The 18,347-nt window shown below is 34.1% G+C and overlaps 1 pseudogene; it reads right to left on the bottom strand.

Annotated features, from left to right (window-relative positions):
- Nucleotides 1-827: 827 nt before the first annotated feature.
- On the bottom strand, nt 828-1,326 carry LOC115955456 (annotated as a pseudogene).
- Between the last annotated feature and the right edge of the window lie 17,021 nt (nt 1,327-18,347).

Below are 18,347 nucleotides of genomic sequence, written 5' to 3' on the forward strand. Positions count from 1 at the left end.
TAATAGAAGAAAACTGTAAAACTACATGTATTTGTGTCTTTATTTTTTGTCAGTATATTTAGGTTCCTTTTCATTTGTTATATTTTATATAATTTAAGTTTCTCAATAATTACAGTAGAAAAAATTACTAAAATCTCCGCAAAGCCTCCACTAACTTCCGACGTTGGAGGAAACTGGCAATACCGCTTAGCGTGAATTGGAAGTACGGCTTTCTCTGACTTGGAGACAGACTTGGATTGCATGAATTTTCTGCCCTTAGTGGACACTGGACACTGCTGAACTCCTGATCTAGTTAAACTTTTTCATCGTATTCAATTGAATATTCGTGCGTGGAAATTAGAACTGGAGAAAAAGGTAACGTTGGAGCGTATTCTCAGATTGTTCTGAAAGTTTGTCTCCGTTTAGATGGTGACTGAAAAATGTATAGCTTTTCGTTACATTGCATGACTAGCATCTTACAATAGATGGCAATACGTGATTGGAGAGAAGGATCACTGAGCACTAGTGAGATCGTTCTTTGGAAGAGTGAATAATTTTAGGCGCGCATGAGATGATATAGTAATTAACACTTTTTTTTTCTTCTTTCTTTTTTGAGAAAAAGGATAATAGTAATACTTTATTACTGCCAAAAAAAGAAAAAAGAAAAAAAGAAATCCAGCATTTTATTTCAATAACACAGGACAGCAATATTATTGCTTTTCAACCATTTTTTTTTTTTGAGAGACTATTGCTTATCAACCATAAAAACAAATAAGAGTATAGCACAACAATTATTATTATTATGACAATTCTTATCCAACCATTTGTAACCCCATCAATATTTTCAACTAGGAAAGTTGCACCGTGACATTGCATTGGATAACCGTGTATTGGGTAGTAACGTCCAAGGAATATGTCTCAGCAGTTGCATTGCCTCTAGCAAATCGGAATTTCCCTGTCCCGCCCACCACTGCAACCTCTCCAACAGGTTGCTTGATAAAACGTGTACCTTGTAGTTGTATGGTGCTTCTGTTGTACTGCTTATTTGTGAACATTATTGATGTCGTAACATATGAATCCAACCCATCCAACGCAGCTATCACGTACAGGCCTTGAAGTTGCCCAACTATGGGTGACGTTGGATAGGGTTTCGGTGATATTGTTGTCGACAACATAGATAGTGCCAAATTGGGTGTATGTCCAAGCCTTGCCAGCAATGCCTGCAACTGGGATCGTCGTGGCATTGGAATTGCCAAGGTTCGTAGCTTTGGCTGCATACATGGCCGTGGCTACGACCAATACCAAGAAAATATTGGTAGGAAATTTTGGTAAAAAGCTCGTTGCCATCATCAAGAATAGGAATAGCAAGAGTGACTTTGAGTTTGTACTCCTTGTATGGGATTTTGGTCTCTATTTATAACTTGGTCTCTATCTATGCTAAATTGCTAATAGGCCTAATATTTTGTTCTTGTTGAGAAATTTTTAAAAGATTACTTGTTGACTGGGCAACAAATAATTTGTCCCAGTTTATACATATATACATACATATATATATATATATATATATATATATATATATACTACAAGAATTTTGGTCTTTTGCGACCAATGTTTTAGCGACAACCAAAAAATTGTCACTATTAGGCATACATTAGAGATGATAATACATGGTCATCACTGATAAGTGTATTGTAGCGACGACACTAAGGTAGTTGCTAATAAGTCGTCGCTAACGTCATGGAGGGAATTTTATTTACTTTTGTAAAATGGAGGGAAACTTTTAGCAACGACAATAAATTTTGTAGCGACGACATTTACATCGCTAAAATAAGATTTATTTTAATGATAACATCTATCATTGCTAATAATCATCTTTAGTGACGACCTTGTGTTTCTTCATAGATATGTGGCCAAAAATATATAGTAAATATAATATATATATATATATATATATATATGCTTTATTTATTAGCGATGACACATTGGTGGTCGCTATTAGAAGGCTATTAGCGACGATATAATTTGTTGTCTTTGATAATCACCTTTTAGCAACGACACAACATGTCGTCACAAATATATCTACCTAAATATAATTGAGGGTAAAATTTTCACTCTCAAAAAATGGTGGGAATTATTGGAGGGAAGTAGATTATATATTAGCAATGAATTAGGTCGTCGCTATAAGGGATCTTTTAATGAAGACGAAGATTATCGTCACTAATATGTGGCCAAAGTAATTTTGATATAATATGATTTTTTTATTTATTTATCAAATCCTCCGAATGCCTCTTTAAATATTTAAAATGACATAAATTCCTTTAAAATATTTGAAATGATTAAAATACCATTAACCTCGTCAAAATGACCAAAATACCCCTAAACATATATAATGACCAAAGTAAACTTGAAACCTCCAAAATAATTTAAAACTTTCAAATTCGTTAAAAAAAAGAAAAAAAAATGAGACAACGGAGGGCTTGTTGCTTCAAAATACTCTCAAATCATAATGTTACCCATTTGAAACTCAAAATTACTAAAATAATAAAAATTGAGAAAGTTCAAATTCCACTCAAAATACTAACTAATTCTCATAGTTATCAAAATGTGATATTTTGTGAAACAATTTTTAATTTTTTTGTATCACGTGTCATAAGAAAGGTATTAGTCAATATTTACCAAACTAATAGATTCATTATAAATATATGAAAGGTATATTCATTATAAATTCATAATATATTCAACTAATAACCATTTCAATCATCAATTATGTAATAATATTTACCAAAAGTAAGTAAATAAATCGAATTAAAATATATTTATAACATACATATTCAAATTAATTAAAATCAGAAGTGATAATTCATAATATATGAGCCAAAATAATAAAAATTTTCATCATTTTGCCTAATCAACTTTATCTAAGTCTATGTCAACATGATGTTCATCATCTTTCAAAATTATTTCTTTATTAACATTTTCTAACAACTACTCCAATACCCAATAATCCACTAAAAACCTTCCCACTAAACCTAATTTCACAAAGTCTAGTGGTCTCGAGACCATTTATTAAGTTTGATTGGGTTTTACCAACTTTAACTAAACTTTGACTGCACATTTCTCCAAATCTAACAGTTTGATTGTGACCATAATTTACTAGAATTAGCCGTTTATTTCACTCTTCAAATCTAATGGTTAGATTTCAAATCTAAGTATGGCGCGAGATGGACATGTGTTATGTACCTATATGACTATGTTATCTCAATCTGACCATCCAATTGGTCTCAAATTTCACCAACACCAATACGTCACCATACTTTTCAATCTTGATGATCAAGATTTGAATATGAATTTCACCAAGTCTAGTGGTTACGGGACCATCTATTAAGTTTAACCAGGTTTGACCAACTTTATCTAAACTTTGACCACGCCTTTCTTTAAATCCAACTGTTTGATTGTAACCATAATTTACTAGAATTAACCTCTCATTACACTCTTCGAATCCAACAATTAGATTTCAAATCTAAGGATGGCGCGTGATGGACATATGTTGTGTACTTGTATGGTTATGTTCTCTCAATTTGACCATCCAATTGTTCTGAAATTTCACCAACACCAATACGTCATCATACTCTTCAATCCCAATGATCCAGATTCGAATATGAATTTCACCAAGTCTAGTGGTCTCGGGACCATCTATTAAGTTTGACTGGATTTGACCAACTTTAACTAAACTTTGACTGCATCTTTCTCTAAATTCAACCGTTGGATTGTGAATATAATTTACTAAAATTAACCTTTCATTACACTCTTTAAATCCAACGGTTAGATTTCAAATCTAAGGATGGCGCGAGATGGATATGTGTTGTGTACCTGTATGGCTATGTTCTTTCAATCTGACCATCCCATTGGTCTCAAATTTCACCAACACCGATATGTAACCATACTCTTCAATCCCAATGATCAAGATTTGAATATAAATTTCACCAAGTCCAGTGGTTACGGGACCATCTATTAAGTTTAACCGGGTTTGACCAACTTTAACTAAACTTTGATCAAGCATTTCTCTAAATCCAACCGTTTGATTGTAGCCATAATTTACTAGAATTAACCTTTCATTACACTCTTCAAATCCGACGGTTTGATTTCCAATCTAAGGTTGGCGCGTGATGGACATGTATTGTGTACTTGTATGGCTATGTTCTCTCAATCTTACCATCCAATTGTTTTAAAATTTTCCAACACCAATATGTCACCATACTCTTCAATCTCAATGATCAAGATTCGAATATGAATTTCACCAAGTCTAGTGGTCTCGGGACCATCTATTAAGTTAGACTGGGTTTAACCAACTTTAACTAAACTTTGATTGCGTCTTTCTCTAAATCTAACCGTTCGATTGTGACCATAATTTACTATAATTAACCTTTCATTACACTCTTTGAATCCAACGGTTAGATTTCAAATCTAACGATGGCGCATGATGGACATGTGTTGTGTACCTGTATGGCTATGTTCTCTCAATCTAATCATCTAATTGTTCTCAAATTTCACCAACACCAATATGTCACCATACTCTTCAATCCCAATGATCAAGATTCGAATATGAATTTCACCAAGTCCAGTGATCTCGAGACCATCTATTAAGTTTGATCGGGTTCGACTAACTTTAACTAAATTTTGACCGCGTCTTTTTCTAAATTCAACCGTTTGATTGTGACTATAATTTACTAGAATTAACCTTTCATTACACTCTTTAAATCCAACGGTTAGATTTCAAATCTAAAGATGGCGCATGATGGACATGTGTTGTGTACCTATATGGCTATGTTCTCTCAATCTAATCATCTAATTGTTCTCAAATTTCACCAACACCAATATGTCACCATGCTCTTCAATCCCAATGATTAAGATTCGAATATGAATTTCACCAAGTCTAGTGGTCTCAGAACCATCTATTAAGTTTGACTGGGTTTGACCAACTTTAACTAAACTTTGACTGCGCCTTTCTCTAAATCCAACCGTTTGATTGTGACCATAATTTACTAAAATTAACCTTTCATTACACTCTTCGAATCCAACAATTAGATTTCAAATCTAAGGATGGAGCATGATGGACATGTGTTGTGTACTTGTATAGCTATATTCTCTCAATCTGACTATCACATTGGTCTCAAATTTTACCAAAACCAATATGTCACCATACTCTTCAATCTAATGATCAGGATTTGAATATGAATTTCACATGCCATGTGGCCCTATGAAGATTCGGTTATCCTTGTTCTCATTATTTGACCATCCGATTAAAATTATGTTCCCCAAAATACTTCATTTAATGTTATGCTTTTCCCAAGATCACATATGAAAGTGACAGGAGTATTAGTTCAAAGTACTACCTTTAAAATTATATTTTTCATAAAAAAATACTAATTTTTGAAAATTCATTTTTAAAAGAAAGATACTAGTACGTGAGTGAACAGTGACTTTTACCCATCGCCAATGACGTGTAGCCCGTTATGGGTCAGATCCAAAAAAGTCAATACCGTATTAGGGACTATTTCGGTTTAGGCAGAGGAATGAAATATTTCGGTACCGGGGTGTACCGTTTCGGAATTACAACTATTTTTAAACAAAAAATTATATAATTATAATATTAATGAATCTAATAGTATATATATTATTTGAATGTTTATAAATTTAATTTTTGGTAAAAGTCCATATAATATGTTATGCATCTTTATAAATGATAATAGTGACTAGTTAGTTTATATTCACAAAAAAGTAATTAGTTAGTTCATATCTAACCCAATGAGCTTATAAGTTATGTGTGTATATATATATATATATATATTTTTTTTTTTTTTAAAAAAAAAGTGAAAGAAAAGACCATGAGATTAAAAAAGAGATGGTAAATGATACATTAATGGACACATTGGGTAATAAAAAATGATTAAAACATTAGAAACTTGTGGATGGAAATCCAAAATCTCAAAAGGCCAGCCATCTTGACTTTGGAACTAAAAAAGGCTAGCCAATCGTTTTTATGTTTTTCACTTCTTCTAAGATTTTATTAAAAGTTTTTCTACAACATGTCTTCGTAGTAGCTAGTATTAATGTTCTGAATACTATTTTGGAACCCGTTTCGATTTGTCCATTAGAACAAAATATTTTGGTACGAGTCTATTTTGTTATATTTTTGCATACCATTTCGGAGTTTTGCCATTTTATGAATATATATTGATAAAAAAAAATTATGAATTATTAAGGATTTTAAAGGTATTTTTTTTCTTTTTTGATAGAAAGGGTTTTAAAGTTGTAAGTACATATTTGATTAAAATATGCTTTTTTTAATAATTACTTCATTTAAATTATTTTCTTTCATTAAAGTACTAAACTCTTTTGATGCAACACACTGGAGACATAACTACTCTCAAATACTATACACTCTTCCATTCCAAGTTACTGAAAAAGTTGTTAATGGCTTTATAAAAATTCGTCTAGCACACAGCCCAAGCCAACTGCATTTCCTAATTCCAACATTTTTCTTATTTTTTTTTCCTTTTCTTTTTACCACTTATCCGTTTCACACTTATCTTTTTTACTCTTTCTGTAGTTGTTTCTCCTCGACACGTTTTGGGACTCTTCCACCTCTCTCTTTATAATTTATCACTCTTCAACTTTTGTGGTTTCCTTTGGTTCTCTCCTTGAAATATATATATAAATATATATATATATATATATATATATACACATATATTCTTTGGCTAATTGAGTGGTATAAGGATCAAGGACTCAATGTTAGGTTGGAAAAGAAAGTCTACAAGTCAGCAGTTAACTTGAGCTTCCACAAAATAAGCCCCTTGGTCATTGCATTCAATGGGGGCAGTGTCTTTGAGACGTCCTATCATCATCTCAGTTCTCAGTTTTGACTTTTTATGTAAAAGAAAAAAAAAAATAGTAGCTATAGGCCAGTGATACAGCTGGGAAGCATTATAGTTTATATTCTCAAATAATTATTTAAGTTCCCACATCTCATCTTTGCTCCCCAAGTCTGTAAATCTCAAGATTCAAGCATTATAGTTTATGTTCATTCTCTACCTATCTTCTTCTTCATTTTGTTGCCTAAGTCTATAAATCTCCTCTTCTTATCTTCTTTTTATTTTTACCACTTAGAGCCATGCAAACAGCAAGGGAAAGAGGCGGATTTGCACAAAATTGGGGCGGATTTGCACAAAATTTCTTCTTGTCTTCCTCCTCAATGAAGCCCAAATGGCTTCTGTCTTCTTCTTTTTATTTTATTTTTTATTTTTTTATTCTTCTTTTTTTTGCTTTTGATTGCAGTTTGTATTTTTAAGATTGTGTTTTGTAGTTAGTATTTTTTTTTTTTTTTTTGGTTTTTGTTTTGTTTTTTTGTTTTTGTTTTTGTTTTTTTTTGTTTTTTAATTTTTTTTTATTGCAGTTTAGAGATGTTTGAGAAATGATTGTTTGTATTTGGAGAGAAAATGGGTCAAGGATGGGCCAAAAATTATATTTGGAGGGAAAATTGGAAAATGGGTATCAAAATTCTTTTTTTGGTATTTCGAAAAATGGGTATCATCATATTTAAATTTTGAGGAGTTTAATGTGAGTTTTCTTTTTTCTCTCATATTTTAATCGGTTGTGTTCCCCCCCCCCCCCCCATATGAAATATTTAGGTAATAATTGGGGTTTACTTTGGTGGAGAGCTTATCTATCCTTTAAATTATTGAGTGTTCTTTTTATCCCATAAAACCAAAAAATATAAAATATATTCATCCAGCCTATTTCCATTTATCATATCAGTTAAGTTTGGTTGCTCCTTACAAATCCAGTATCAGTCGATATCAGAGCTTTTGTTTAATGTTTGGACATCATCGACGTGAAAACAATGGTGAGATACCTAAGAGGGATCATCAAGATTTTGAAATGGATGATTTATGGAGACAACTTCAGCAACTCCAAGAGTGTTTGGAGTTTTACAAGAATGAAGGGCAAGAATCCATTTTACTGTGCCCCTAGTCGTTCCTTTAGTGGGAGCACTCCACCCCATCCACATCATCTCAAAAATTTACAACAAGGTTATGATATAAAGGTGGACATTCCAAAATTTGAAGGGAAAATGCAACCTGATGATTTCATTGATTGGCTAATTACTGTTGAGCGAATCTTTGATTTCAAAGATGTTCCAGATAATCGCAAAGTGAAGATTGTTGCAATCAAGTAGAGAAAACTATTAGGAATATGAAATAATTGTTGTAATCCCTTTAATTAGGTAGTTAGTTGAGATTATGATGAGTTAGTTAGGATTTGAGCACATGTAGCTTATTGAACACATTGTTTAATTCATAGAGCACATGTTGAATTAACTAGCCAATTATCTTGAGTCATGTGGGCTAGTGAGATTAGAACTAGTCTCCTATAAATACATATTTGTAATTCAACATTAGCTATCAATGAAGAATAAACCAACTCATTACTTAGTGTATTCTCTCTCTCTCTCTCTCTCTCTCTCTCTCTCTCTTAATATTTCTTTATGGGTGACTACCTTGAATTAAGTCAATTTTTCGACAATTCCCATCAATTCTCCAATAATTCCTATCCATCCTCATCGATGGTTCCTAACAAGTGGTATTAGAGCTGACAATCTTAAGACAAGCAAATGTGACCGAAGAAAACTTTGGAAAGAAATATGGCAAATGGAGAACAAAGTTTTAGAGGATGTCAAGGATATTTCAGAAAAGGTCAAGGTCTTGGCTAAATCTAAAAAGTTCATGAAAGAAGAGCTCTCAAGATTGCAATAGGATCTTGAGAATATGACAGAAGAGGAGTTACAATCTCTTGATTCAATGGAACTCAAAGAAAAAATCTAGTTCCAAGAATCTACTGTTGATGTAGTTGCAAGTTAGGACGTTGAATTTTGTGTCAAAGTGGATGATGATATCCATGTACATGTTGCCCTTGAAGTTCAGTACAAAGAACTAACTAAGAAGGTGATGATGATGCAAGAATCTAGAATGCATGAAGTTGTTGCTGTTAGCTTGGATATGAGTGATCCAATGGTGTTTGATTGTGGCCAAACTCATACTTCAACAGATGAAGCTGCTCATATAATCAAGAACAAAGGCATGAAATTGATAGCCAGTAACATTGGTGGCAATGCAATTGAATTTGAACTAGATGATTCTTTTCTTGGTGGCTACGCTGGGATAAATGATGGGTTCCATAATCGAGCTGATTATAATTTTTATAAGAACTTGGGTGTGAGCTAGGATCTTAAAAGTTGTGAAGATATAGAAATTTCTTTAAAGAAACTCTATCTATCCTCAATATTAGCTTCATGGGAATGTGATCAATTTGATCCAATTAATGCATTATTTGCAATTTGTGGACAATCATCTCCTTAACCATGTGAGTTGCATGGGTGGTCATTTGTTTGGAAGTTTATGGTTTGTGACTTGGAATTTGATAAAAAGAAAGTCTACGACATAAAGATTTCTTGGTGCTCCTTTCCTAATCTAGTTAATGTTGGGATCTACTTGCTCAAGTTATGGGCTGTGACATGGTGCTTGGAAGTAGTTGGTGTGTTCAACTTTCAAGATGCTTTGGAGTATTGGGTTAGTGGCCGATTTCCCCTCATGAAGGTGTCATTTCACAACACCATCTTGTGGGCAAGGTGTTTTCAAGGGGAGGGAAATGCTAGGAATATGAAATAATTGTTGTAATCCCTTTAGTTAGGTAGTTAGTTGAGATTATGATGAGTTAGTTAAGATTTAAGCACATGTAGCTCATTGAACACATGGTTTAATTCATAGAACACGTGTTGAATTAACTAGCCAATTATCTTGAGTCATGTGGGCCAATGAGATTAGAACTTGTCTCTTATAAATACATAACTGTAATTCAACATTAGATATCAATGAAGAATAAACCAACTCATTGCTTAGTGCATTCTCTCTCTCTCTCTCTCTCTCTCTCTCTCTCTCTCTCTCTTAATATTTCTCTATAAAAGGGTAACTATCTCAAATTAAGTTAATTTCTTTACAATTCTCATCAATTCCCTAATAATTCCTATCCATCCTCATTAGGAACCACCAAGTTCCTAACAAAAACATGCTTCAATCTAGTGGTAGCATCTTAAGAGGCAGTGACAATGGGAAGGAAGAGAATGTATTGTGACATGGAAAAGAAGAAAAGAGAGCTAAAAAAAAAATTACTTGCCTGATCACTTCAAGCAAGATGCTTTTCTGAGATTTTATAATTTCAAACAAAAGGAGTTTTCTGTGGAGGAGTATACAATAGAGTTTGATCATCTTATGGCCTAATGTGATATTGTAGAACCAAAGGAGCAAATGATAGCCCGTTATCTTGGTGGGTTATGTGTTGAACTCAGTGATGTGGTCCAACTACAATCCTATTGGACCTACAATGATGTTTGCAAGCTTTCTAGGAAAGTGGAGAAGCAATTGAAGGAAATCTGTGGCAATTAACTTTTGATCCTATAATTGAGAGGGGGTTTCTAATTGAGGGAGTGATTCTAATTCAAAGGCTATTGCACTACCCAAGACAGCTACTATCAAGCAACTACTAAAGAATGAATCTACATCAGGTTCTAATCATCCCAACATTGCTTGTACAGGCTATAGATGTTTCAAATGTCAAGACTTTGGACATATTGCTTTTGATTGTCCAAATCGCAAGATAATTTCTCTAGTGGAGGGAGATATGGAGATAGAAGATGAGGATGAATTAGCACTGGTTTCTCATGAACCCGCTGTTTACGATGAGGAGGTGGTTTTGTTGACCAAGGAAAGGCACTTGTTGTTCAAAGAAGTCTCATGGTAGCCAATGCAGAAGATGAATGTCTACAGAACAATATATTCCATACTAGATGCACTTCTCATGGAAAAATTTGTGATGTTATCATTGATGGAGGAAGTTGTGAGAATGTTGTTGCAACAACCATGGTGGAAAAGTTGAAGGTAGAAACTGAAAATCATCCTCAGCCATACAAACTTCAGTGGCTTCACAAAGGCAATGAGGTGAAGGTAAATATGAGGTGCTTAATTTAGTTTTCTATTGGCAAGAATTATAATGATGTAGTAATTTGTGATATTGTACCCATGGATGCATGTCATTTATTACTTGGGAGACCCTGGCAGTATGGTAGGAAGACTAGTCATGATGGTTTCAAAAATACTTATTCTTTTGAAATAGATAGGGTTAAAATAACTTTGGCTACATTAATAATGATCCATGTTCCCAAGCCTTCACTTAGGAAGGGAAGCAATTTATTGACCAGATTTGAGGTGGAGAGAGCATTGACAGAATGTGGTGAGGAGTTTGCTATTGTGGTTAGAGAAGCAAAAGGACCCAACGGATACTCTTTCTTGAGGAATTTAGTGATGTCATTCTTGATGAAATTCTTTTCGGCCTTCCACCTATGAGAGATATGCAACACTGCATTGATCTTGTACTTGGTTATGTTTTGCTTAATAAACTAGCTTAAAGAATGAATTTGAAAGGGCATGAAGAGTTGCAGTGACAGGTTGAAGAGTTGATAGCAAAAGGCCTTGTGAGAGAGAGTATGAGTTATTGCGCTATTCCAGCCCTCCTTGTTCCCAAAAAGGATGGCTCATGGCATATGTGTATTGACGATAGAGTAGTAAATAAGATCATCATTCGATATTGCTTTCCTATTTTGTGGTTAGATGATCTTCTTGACCAGCTTTATGGAGCTATGGTTTTCTCAAAGATTGATCTACACAACTATAGACACCGCATTTTGTACCCGTTAATAAATTTTAGTCACGGACCCTAATGATGAGCTTGACATATGTCAACCAAGGGTAATTACTCAAATAGCTTTGAAATCGATATTGAAAAATGACATTTGCTCACTGTTTTGACCATAAATTTTGATCCACAATGAATTTTTGAGTGAGATTTGTTTCATTGGAAAGTAGACATCCTGGGCTTTAATTTGAATACAAATTTTGCCTAATTTGGACTTATATTGAGTAAGTTATGACCATTTAAAATTTGGCCAACTAGGCAGTCCAATATTTTGGGGTTTTAAACTCCATTTGAAGGGCCCAAAACATAATTATTTGATGTGGGCTGGCCCATAGACCCTTGAACGTCCAAAGACAATTAAAAAGCCCCAAAAACCCTAATTTTAACTCATAAATACTCATCTTATATCTCTAATCAAAAGGCTAGCTAGAGAGAGTTATTTTTTGGCCTTCATCTTCTCTAAAACCCTAATTCTCTTTTCTAAAACTCACACATAGCCCCTTAGCACGTTTTTTTTAGTGAGTTCTAAGGCAGAAATTTTATTCTCCAATTTGTTTTCAAAACATTTTTCAATTAAAGTTTGTTCTTGAGTAGTGATTACCTAAATTATTGTGTTCTTTTGATTATTCTTGTCCTATCAATCTAATCTTTGTGTTGTAGGCATTGAGGGGCTAGTTAAATATCAACCAAGTTGTGTTCCATAAGCAAGGCGAGTCTCTTTTCATGGCTTTTCCTTGATTAGGGTTTTTATAACTTGTGTTCTTGTTTTTCTTAACTGATTTATATGTTATATATTCTTAGAAATATGTTTTGCTTTGTTTAATTTTATTTAGTGATGTCTTATCATATTTTGATTGGAGAGTTAAATGATTGGATATTTTGATGAACATGTTTTGATGTGTTAAGTGTGTTCTTGTTTGTTGTTAGGTCCAATGCATGTTTAGGAATAGATTTTTTTTTTTGGATATCTTTGTTGTTAGTTTAGGTTGTTTAATATTATATTAGAAGCACGTTAGGTTGTTAGTTTTATTGTTTTAGGTTTTGTTATGCTTTCTGTATTTCTGGTTTCTGGGCTAGGGTTTTCTAGGCGTGTATGCGTACGCAGACTTGAATTATACATGCGCATACAATTGGGCTGCATACATAGGCCTATGTATGTGCACGCATACTCATGCCCAAAAATCCTAGTCCAAGTTTTCTACTTTTGTTTTTTTTATTTCATTTATATAATATGCTCCTGTCTTGACCCTTTTTTTTTTATTATTATTATTTTTTTATATGTTTTGCGTCTCTATTTCTCTGTTTGTTTTCCTTCAACATGTTAGATTAGGGTTTTCTTCTAATGTTTTCTTTATTCTACCATGAACACACATTAATGCATAGGTGCTGTGATCTAGTAAGGTAAGTAAGGTAAGGCATGCATTCACATGTACATGCATTTGGTTGAGATATGATCTTGTTTAGGTTTGATGAATATGATATGTGAACTTGGAATATGTTTGTGTTCTTGATGCTTTCCAATAATTCTTTGATGCTGTCATGACCATGTGATATATTTATTTGTTTGCTACCTTAGATGAGATGATATGATATGCATGATAGATGTATGCTAGGCTTGATGTGAGTTGCCATGATAGATGTATGTTAGTGTGTGTGTGTGTGTGTATAGATGACAATATTGAATGAGCCTTTAATGAGATTAAGATGTAAGATATAATGACTAGAAGTCAACCCACAGGTCGGGTGTGGTTGAGTACCTAACATATTCCCATCCCCATACCTAAACTTCAAACCCATACTTTGGTAGTAAGATTAGTCCTTCCATGTAAGGGCATTATATTTATGGTTTTCAAAGCTAAACTAGGTGGCGACTCCATCTTTTATTTGCCCCAGTCCACTCGGCCGAGGCATACTCCCCTTTCCTTTAAGGAGAAAACTACTGTGCCACAACAACGGTTATCATCAAATTCGAATAAGGCTAAGTGATGAATGAAAACAACTTTCAAAACTAGAGAAGGACTGTATGAGTGGATGGTGATGCCCTTCGGACTCTCTAATGCTCCCAGTAATTTTATGCACTTAATGAATCATGTCTTTAAGCCATTCACTGGTCACTTTGTTGTTGTGTATTTTAATGACATCTTAGTGTACAGCAAGTCTCAACAAGAGTATATGGGGCATCTTCATGAGGTGTTTTCAACTCTTCTTGAGTAGAAGCTTTATGTGAATTTGAAGAAGTGACATTTCCTAATTGACAGCCTTGTGTTCTTAGGCTATGTTGTTTTAGGTGATGGAATCAAGATGGATCCAAGCAAAATTGAGTTTATATTCAGTTGGCCCGCGCTAAATTCTCTCCATGATGTTAGAAGTTTTCATGAGCTTGCTTCCTTTTATTAACGTTTTATCAAAAACCTCAGCAGCTATAGGCGTAAGTGCTCGCGACAGGTCATCCTCCTTTAGGTGAGTACGCCTTGGCCTAGAGTGGACCATGGCGAAGGGTGTAAATAGAGTCGCCAACTAGTTTAGGTCCAAGAACCATAAAAATAGTGTCATTTGTGGAAGGATTGATCTTTACCAGAGCACATGTCGGAGTTTAGGAATGGGGATGGGAAGGTGTTAGGCATCCAACCCTACCTGACTCGTGGGTGGGCTTCCACTCATTGTGTCCAAATCTTAATCTCATTAAAGGAAAGTTTGATATGCTATTCTAACTCACACACACTAGCATGCATCTAAGACACACAATCATGTCATAATCATCCTAAGCCTAGTCATTCATCTATCATGACATTTAAGCATATATCACTAAGGGCAGGAAAATCACAATACAGATTTAAACAAACATGTTAAGATATCTAAACATCAAAATCATGGGATCAACCAAGTGTATCATGTTCATCATCCATATCAAACTCATCAACCAAAAAGAATGCATGTTAATGTGATAATGCATAGCTTACCTCATTGCATCACAACACCTATACATCTGTGCATGATTATATTCATATGCATGTTCATGGCATTCAAACTATCTAAAACCCTAATAAGAATGAAAGGAATAAAACAAAGCAAAACAAGTTAAGACAGAGAGACAAAGACTCAAGGATAGACAAAACAGATTAAACAGAGGCTAAAACATGTGAATAAAACAAAAGGAAAACAAGTAGAAAATGATTAGGATTTCTGGGTAGAAATATGCATGCATATACATAGGGCATGCATACGCAGCCCAGTTGAATGCGTACGCATATCATAAGTATGCATGCGCATGCATAAGGCATGCGTACGCATACACACTTAGAACCCAGAAGTGTAGAACAGAAACTCAGAAAACAAGAATCTAGCAACCTAACATGCTTTAAACACAAACATAAAGTAAACTTAGACTAAACAAACATAATATAAACACATTAACACATATAAAAACATAAAGAAACAAAGAAATAAGTTATATTTTCTATGGCTTAGGGTTTCTGTGGCCTTTCTTTTCCAAAAATAATTTTATGCTCCCAAAAATAAGTTATATTTTCCATAAACACTTTCCTCAAGTCATTTTTTACTTGATTGGGCCCTAAATCAACCTTGGGCCTTAAAGTTCTAACATCATTAGGAATGGGGGCCCGAGTCGTAAAGGGTACAAAATATAGTGTCTACAATTGCCCATTTTTTGATTCGTGAGTTCCACTAATGGAATAAAAAAAAAAATAAGAGACAACATTTTGTTTCGACATATGGCTTGGGCCCAACCCACGCACACGACAAACAACACACGTACATGGAGCGGGGTGCAACTTCGCAGAGTTGCGTGAGATTCATATGTCCGAAGTCCCATAGGTTTTACTCAGGAAACGAGTAACGACAGTTTACTATCCAAGAGCCTGGTTTGCCAATTGCAAGTAAAAGGCAAGTGACTCATTGTCCTAGAGTCACTAAAAAGAAAAACAAACATGACCAACCATCAACCAATGATTTAGTTATTAAACACTTATATATATATATATATATATATATATATAAAAGGACTACTTGCTAGTGTTATCAATTTCAATGGTTGGTGCACCATTTTTATTTTTATTTGACAAGAATTTCTAGAAGAGGTATAATATTAAACTCATAAGGAAGCCTAGTTCGCTATTAAATATGTTTCCCTTTCATAGAGGTAAACGCCATATCTTATAAAAGCAACCAGATTAAAGCAGACAGCCTGCAGATTAAAGCAATTTTAAATTCTACTAAACAAAGACCCAGCAAGTCCACAAATTAAATATCAGAAATCAGACCGAACAATACTCTAACCTCATTGCGAGAACTACGTAGAGGTAAACGCGAGATTCCAACCGACATGATCAGTGTACTTGCCGCCTTAGAGGAATCCGGCAATACCGCTTACTGGAAACTTTCTTAGACCCGGGTTGCCTAGATTTTCTTCCCTTAATTAGTTGACACTGCTGAACTCATGACCTAGTTAAACATATCAATTGATTTTGCTATTGAATATTTCTTGCAAGATAGAACTGGGGAAGGTGATCATATATATTGGTGTACTCAGATTGTTCAAAAAATTTCAGTCTGCGTTTAGATGTAGGAATACAGCCTTTAAAATGTTTAGCTTTTCTTCTGCAGAACGATTATTAGTTTACGTTACTATTGATATAAATTGTGCACAATTGTACACATTTGCATTAACAATGTGTTCGTGCAAACAATATCAATCTTACATGAACAATAGAATGTAAACTAATAATTTTCACTTCTTTACATTGCATGACCAGGATTCGACACGCTCATTTATAATAGATGACAATATTTGATTGGGGAGGAGAATCATTTGGCAATAGTCACGTAGTCCACTTGAGATAGAAGTGATTAATTTCACAACATCAGGTAATAGTAATACTTCTAGGACAAAAAAATTCAAACATGAAATCCAATACTTTATTTCAATAACTTAGGACAACAATATTATGTCTTTTAAACCATACATACAAATACAACATAATATATTTTACTGCTGATACACCGACGTACTCTATCAACACAACAAAATCCCACGACATAAACAAAAAATTAGAGAATGCTATGGATAAAACAAAATCTCACAACACCTTAAATGAAAATAAAAAAATAAAAAAAATAATAAAAACAATAAAAACAAAGCCCAAATAACAACATAAAAATTAGAGAATACTATAGATACACTAAAGTCTCACAACATTCTCACAAAATCCTTATCTTCAATTGTGGTGGGTTTCAATCTAATATTTTATTATTTACACAAGCCTTTTTAGCGAAGATTTTGTTAGGTTCTAAAGTTTAGGACTTTATATATTTAGAACTCTAATTTGTATTGTTGGCAAACCATGATCAAAACAATGTGTTTAGAAGTGTTTAAAGCTAGCTCAAAGTTGTATGTCAATGTAAAGTTGGAATCGAGTATAAAGCAGAAAGCAGTGTGGCTTTCGGCCTGGCTCGATCGATCGAAGCTTAGGCTCGATCGATCGAACGTCGGGCAGATTGCTTTTCTGCAGAATTTTCCAACTTAGCCCTAGTTGTTTCAAAACGTTTTTAGGGTTTCTTATTTGTCCTAAGTATAAAAGGCAAACCTTAGCCACGTTTTAGTGTTGCTCATATTGCGGTTTGTGTAAATCTCTTGTGAGATCTAGATGAGCTTTCCTTTACACAAACTTAGGGTTTTCAAGGAGGAGATATTCTCTACACCTTGTTGATCAAAACAGTTGCTGCCATTAAAACTTAAAGAATACACAAGCGGGGGTGCTTGTAGCTGGTGGGAATCTAAAGAAAGAAGGAGTCCGTGGATTCGGAGCTTGCACGTGGTCGTGTCAGTAAGTTCTACTGGTTGGTAGCATTAGGAAGTCGAGCGGGGGTGCTTGTAAGTCCTTTTTGTATGAACTTCGATTCTTTCTGATAGTGGATTCAAGTTTACCTTGAGGATAGCTACGTCAAATCCTCCCCAGGTTTTTACCGGTTTGGTTTCCTGGGTGATCATATCGTGTGTTATTTATTTTCCGCTATTTTGCATGATTTGATCTTTATTATTGTGATAACCTAGACTTGTTTAATTGGATTAAGTTAACAACTTGGCTAATTACCTAGGTTTAATCAATTGTTTAAGGGGTCTAAAAATTGTAAAGTGGTATCAGAGCGGGTAGCTCTTTTTGTTGTTGATCCTTTGATCACTGAGCTGATCCTTGACCCCTGTTGTCATGGAATACGGACACTCTCTAGTTATTCCTCCTCACTTTGATGGGAATAATTATGCTTACTGGAAAGTAAGGATGAAAGCCTTCCTGAAATCCATTGATGAGAGGGTGTGGAATTCCGTTGAATACGGATGGGAGAATCCCACTACTCCTGTTAGTGAGTGGCAAACTTCTCAGAAAGAAGCAGCTTCGTTTAATAGCAAGGCTATGAATGCGATTTTTAATGCTGTTTCTATGGAGGAATTTCAGAGAATCTCGAATGTTGAGATCGCTCATACTACTTGGAATATCCTCCAGACTGTGCATGAAGGCACAAAGGCTGTCAAAATAAATAAATTG

This window comes from Quercus lobata, chromosome 8 (genome assembly GCF_001633185.2).
Source record: "Quercus lobata isolate SW786 chromosome 8, ValleyOak3.0 Primary Assembly, whole genome shotgun sequence".
Taxonomy (NCBI): domain Eukaryota; kingdom Viridiplantae; phylum Streptophyta; class Magnoliopsida; order Fagales; family Fagaceae; genus Quercus; species Quercus lobata.